Genomic DNA, 6,438 nt, shown 5'->3' with positions numbered 1-6,438 from the left:
GACATAGCAGCAAAACTACTTTATCACTTTTAACTTGGGGTAGGGTAGAACCAGAAATTTATAGTAGAAAAGTTTTGCATTCCACTGACAGTGCACTGAGTTATACTAGTCACTGTGCCTTTTATTTTGTATTTGCTACCTATAATATCTAAAATTAACTTGAAATTAGTTGTAACAATATTGGTTTAAAGGGGAATATATCACTTTTTCTCCTTCCTATGAAATACACAACAACATATTTAATTCTAAACTGATGATAAAGTAATATTTCTATCCCAATTCAAAATGCTTTTAAGGTGTGTCCTGGAAAAAATGTCTTTAAAATAAAGCTGCTTTGAGGACTGGAGGAAAAATTATCACCTTTTAGGAATTCATTAAAGGCAATGGAGATCACACATCCTAATTTAAATTATTACATTGTATGTGGAGCAGGTAACTTACCTCTCATACTGGGGTATTTCTTTGAGAAATTATCAAAAAATATGAATTCAGAGACACATTAAGTCTTCAATCAGATAAACTGCATATATCCCCACTCTGTATACAAAATGTTGCCAACAAGTAACTTGTATTACCTCTAGTATAGTATAAGGTTTAGTATAGGGTTTCCCAAACTTTATATAGTTGGGACCCGTTTTTTCAGTACCTTTTTTTGTGGCCCAAAAATATAAATGCATATAAAAATGAAAAATAATAAATTTTCACTGTTTATTATTGTGAATAAATAATAGTATATAGTGATAATTTGTATATATTCTAAGGACCAGTTTTTTTTCCCCCCAAGGACTGGTACAGGGTAGCGGACCACACTTCGGGAGAAACTGCTCTAGTAAAATGAGATGTGCCAAACCATGTTTGTCTTGTAGCAATGTGGAACCAAAGGCACAAATGGGAGTTAACGCTACAGCCCCCCCACTAGCTTTCACTGGATGCCAAACTGTGCATTTGAAATCGTCTGTCAAACTATTAGGCTTTTAACAGGAGAGTGTAACAGTTTGGATGCCAACTTTGGATTTGTGTAAAGTATATGCAAGGGGAAGGAAAGACTAAGAAATCTAAAATAAATATTTTCTTTTAAATTGAATGAAACTAGGGTAACTTTTAATATATTTAAATGTTTTCTTACAGTACTGGGCATTGAGACATGGGGAACATCTTGTTCCTCATGAATGAAAATGAACAAAAGGGGAAATAGAGATCTAAATTCACTCTGAGTGAAATGCCAGCAATAAACAGCACAGAGGATTTAAAAATAGTGTCTATTTTGAACATTTAAAGTGATGGTAATGATCCTTAAATAAAAATGGAGTTTGAATAAAACCAAATAGCTGAATGTACAATAACACGAACTTCTGTGCCACAAGTTATGACGATTGCATATGATATTGTAAATAAGGATTAATAATGTACATGAATGTTATAACTTGAGATTTTAGTGAGACAGTAAAAAGAATATTTACCAAAATATATTCTATTTCATAAAACTTCTTTACTCCGCTTCATCCTATTTATAATAAATTTAAGTAACTGGATATTTTATCATAATTTGTGGTTCTTATTTAGAGGAAAAGAAAATGTTATATTACAATATATATTTCCTTACTCTATTTTGAATGCGAATAAAATATATTTTTGAAGCTTGCAAAACTACTTAGTGTGGAGATGTCATCTAATACTAAATCTCAAGTGTTTTTAAATTTGGTGGGAATTCAAATTTGGTTTTTAATTACAGTGTATACAGTGTATTGTTATAGTGAAGAGTTCTAAGAAAATTCAGAAACTGAAGATGTAAATATTCCCGATGAGATTCATGCTGTATACCAAGGATGCAGAAAGTGGGGGGGCGGGCCCCCTCAAAGGCATGACATTTCGTAAGGGGAGCACAGCATGATTGTCTGCTGGGTTTCAGGCTCATGCATCTCATTAAAAATGTTGAAATATGTTACTGTTTTTATGTGTATTCACATTTTATACCAATTAATAAAGTTTTTAAATTCTATTCTACATACTCATGTTCTTCAACATGCCGAAAGGTTTTGTTTTTTTTCCTTCAAATGAACATAACCAACATTTCTGTTGGTTTGGATTACGCTGGACAGGTTGGAAGGGCCTGGTAATTGCAGGGATGAAAAGTGGGTCCTGACATAAAAAGTTTGCTCACCCCTCAGTGCTCACTAGGAAAGTGGTGAAGCTCTAGAGTGGGTTATTTAGGGAGGTGGTAGAATCTCTTTCCCTAGGGTTCTTTAAGTCCTGGCTTGACAAAGCCCTGGCAGGGATGATTTAGTTGGGATTGTTGCTGTTTTTAGCAAGGGCTTGGGCTCCATGACTTCCTGAGGTCTCTTCCAATGCTATGATTCTATGAATGGTACCTGTCGAAAGATAATGTTTTTCAGCTTTGGAAGCTATCATTTTGGAGCATTCCTGAATGGTGCTCCTAAGGGCAGTGTGAAAGCACAGAGCTGGTCTGTCTTTAGTTGCCCTGAAGACTGGAAATGAAGGAATGGAGCTGTCAGATACAGAGAATCATAGATGAAAATTCAAACATAAGTCAGGATTGTCTCTTTTTGTAATATTCACTGACTACAGATGTAAAATATTGAAGTTTGAGGCAGTACAAATTATACTAGAACAAGCCTTTTAAGACCAAAATATGTTTTGTTCACTGTTTCCAACAATAACTAACAAGATGACACACTACAAATAAAAATCCAAGTAGTCTGGGACTAGCTACATATACTGTCTATTTCATCCTTATCTAAGAATTTCCAAGATTTTGTGGTTCACTTATTTTAAAGTACAATATTAAGCCCTGATACTGCAATGACTAACAGCGAGGATTACTGTAATGAAAATGAGTAGTACTACTGAAGTCAATAATAGTGAGATCTGGCTTCAGTAATTGTTTTATAGCTATTATATTCCAGTAGCTAGTTTCACTGTTGATAAAACTAGTTGTGTGTAAATGTAAATACATGCAGAAGTCTTTGCAAGTCGATTGGCTTGTTTGATGCTCAAAATTATTAAATTTCAAATGTTAGGGATCAATTACTGATACCAAAACAACAAGACTTTATTTAGTTATTCACATCCAGGCCATGTCTAAATCTCACTGCTTCTTACTTCATAACATTTCTCATGTTCAGCTATCAGGACTGACTGCATTACAATGGAGTTAAATGTCTCCTGGCTCATGCACAGCTTAATCCTCTTATCAGCTATGACCCATAGTTGGTCTTCCTCCACTTTTTTCTCTTCACTGTTCATGGCAGGAGCCAATGAAGTGGGCTCCTAGGAAGTATCAGTGGGCGGGGGAGGCGTCAGACCTGACTGAGAAGGACTTGAGGTCTTTGTACAAGTAGCAGGTCTGCAGGTCTCCACCAGATTGACTCTTGGACTTTTTGGCCCTCTGGTAGACCTCTCACAGATCCTTAGCTTCACTGTAGCACTGCTGTTTCTTCTGTAGCCATCTGATCATAGGTATCCTTGCTTCTATAGCTAAACTGGAGCTGTGCCTTCACTACCTTATTTCCCTAATAGCCCAGGAATCCACCTCCTCCTTCGAGATCCCAGCAGGCACATGTCTGGACTATGGAGCTTGCATGGACAGTTAGGTGCTTACACTCAGCAATGGAGTTACTAGGTGTGCTTGCTAAACCGAGCAACCAGGAAAAGGAATTTCAAAAATTTAAAGGGAGAGAGGGTGACTTCCTACCTACCAGACTCCAGCAGAGTTCACAAAAGTGACCAGAGCGTCAATGTGGGACATTGTGTGGCAGCTTCTGGAGGCCAGAAACTGCTGACATAAATAACATGGTTTCTATACTTTCATTGTGTCAACCATGATTCTGCATGGCTGGGGACGTGATGCTATTAAGTCAATGTAGGAGACCAATTACATTGGCAGGATCCCAGTTTCAGAGAAGATACATACATAGCTAGGATGTGTTCACCTCACCATATAGTGTGAGCAAGGCCTCGGGTCCAGACTTCCTACAATAGCCAGCCAACCTTGTCCAGGCCCTCAAAATCGCGTATCAGCTACTACAACCTCTTGCTCACAGGCCTTTATTAATAAAGCCTTGCCTCCCATATACCCATTCAAAATATTGGTACAGAGAAAGTGTTCCTGGCTTGTCATTTTGCTCGTGTCACCCCCTTTCCATTTCTCTTCTAGGGCCATGCTACAGTGCAAACACCAAGCCATCACCTTGACTTTTAAGGCCCTTCATGGTGTACCTCTTCCCTCTCACCTCTTATACACTATCAAGAGGTTGAGTCCCACTCTGCTCTGACAGTGATGACAGCTTTCGTAAATTCTTACTAAAATTTCCAACAAGGTTCTTCATGCTTTTTCCAATGCAGTTCCTTCCTTATTCATGTTTGTTTCAACCACAAGAAATACCTCTGAAGGTGATAACCTGGAAGGACTTTTTTACTCTCCCACCATTATATTATCACTAATCATCTACTACAACTTCCTGTATGTCACAGCCTAACAACCAGAATTAGATTCAAGTATTACAGGCCTCAGGAGACAAAACTATTATGAGCCACAGGCAGAGGAGAAGAAGAACCAAGGGGTGCCTATGCCCAAGGCCTTGTAATGGAAGGGAACTGATCTAGCCATGGGGCAGCAAAAGGAGCAGTTTCCCAAGGGCCTGGTTTTTGGCAGCAGCAGTAACCAGAGCTCTAGGCCCTCTTGAAGTGCCACAGCAACACTGTAATGTTTTTGTGTGTTTTATTTAGAAGCCTACTCCCCTTCAGTACTAAAGTCACACATAGTTCAAACTCCTCTCTGCTCACTTCATCTGTTTCCCTCAGGCTGCAGCCTCTCCTCACCCAGAAGTACATTTAGTTCAACGTTCCCCCAAATAAGAAACACTGCCATGTAAACATGTTTTGGCAGCTCACTATTCTTAATATTTTCCAAAGGTATTGTAAGGTTAGACTTTAAGCTATTGTTTGTGGCTTACTGTAGATGATTAAACATGACACAGGTATGCATTATAAGCAAAAATATTTCTCTATTATTCAGTGCATGTAACCCAAAGTGGAAAAACACAAATTAACCGTATGTGTGACAAATTGCAGAAATGGCTGTAATGATGCACAGTTCTACAGTGACTTTCTTCTCAAACCAAAGCTCCATCTGGCAAATTCTAGTGGTAAGCTTTCTTATTTGTACATAGATTACACGATGCAACATGGCTTGCTTTAAATAAAAACACTGTGCCACTTCCATTATGTATTGGCAACTGGTACAAATGGAATTATGCTAAAATACACAGTTTTTTTGCTAATTTCAGACCCTGGCTTAAGGCCCACAGCTGGCCTGACTTTTATGAGTTGCATAGAGGCTGAATAAAATAATTAAATGGAAATATAGCTCCAGATAATATTGCCTGTGTGCCTCACTCTCTCATTCCCTTTTTGTCTCTCCCTAGGGGGAAAGTAGTTATTCTTCCTCATGTTAAATCCAGTTGCTCTCCAAAGCAATCATGTAAATCCTGGCATCTGTCACCATAGCAGAATGAAAAGTCAAATCAGCAGGAAACTTTCACATGAGCACAACAGGAAGCCAGGGGGAGGGGAGGAGAATATCTTCTCCAATTGTTCCACTTTTCTCCTAAGAGTTTAGTCACTAAAAACTTCCAAATAGTCTAGTGATTTAAAAAGATACTAAGGTAATGTGCATTCAAAGAATAACAGCTCATGGTTGAGAAAATTTGCCATCCTTCCATTTCAAAGCATCTCAGCATAAACAAATCTGTAAAGGGAACAAATTGAAGTCTGTTTTTCATTGTATTTGGCATATATGCTATGCAACCCATCTTTATCAAAATGGGTTGGATCTCGAATTATTGATCTAAATTGCTACAAATTGTTAGCATTAAGTTTGAGGAACATATATCTTTTACACCAAGATGGAATCTATAGCCAGAAAAATATTTTGAAGCCAAACTTCAACAGATTAAACCAAATAATCAGAAACCCTGTTCTTTAACACAGCATTACATATTCAGACAATTTTTCTAGTAATTCAGTTTTAGGTAGTTTTCTCACATTCTGAGATATGGAAAGAATATGATGCTGGTATAAGTTAGCTATTTAGATACATATATCTTCAACATTATGGTAAATCTACAATAGCTGCAATGGTTTGTGGTATCATGTACACTTCTACATATTGTAGTGCTTTATTCCTTGTTCTATGATTTATTTTACATATCTGCTGGACTGAATGATATCTTTAAGAAACATTTTTCAAGTTAAAATTATATTCAGAATGTTCCTCTATAGCAGTTAGTTAGGTTTTTTTTTCATGAAATGTTATTATGGTCTGTCACAAGGTGAGCTAGGCCTTTAAGAGGGCCAGAACTCAACTTCTTCTGTGCCAGGCTGAGTCCACCTCCCCAGGTTGGAAGCAGAGAGTGTCAC

Source organism: Carettochelys insculpta, chromosome 8 (assembly GCF_033958435.1).
Source record: "Carettochelys insculpta isolate YL-2023 chromosome 8, ASM3395843v1, whole genome shotgun sequence".
Lineage (NCBI taxonomy): Eukaryota > Metazoa > Chordata > Testudines > Carettochelyidae > Carettochelys > Carettochelys insculpta.
Note: the sequence above shows the minus strand (reverse complement) of the source record.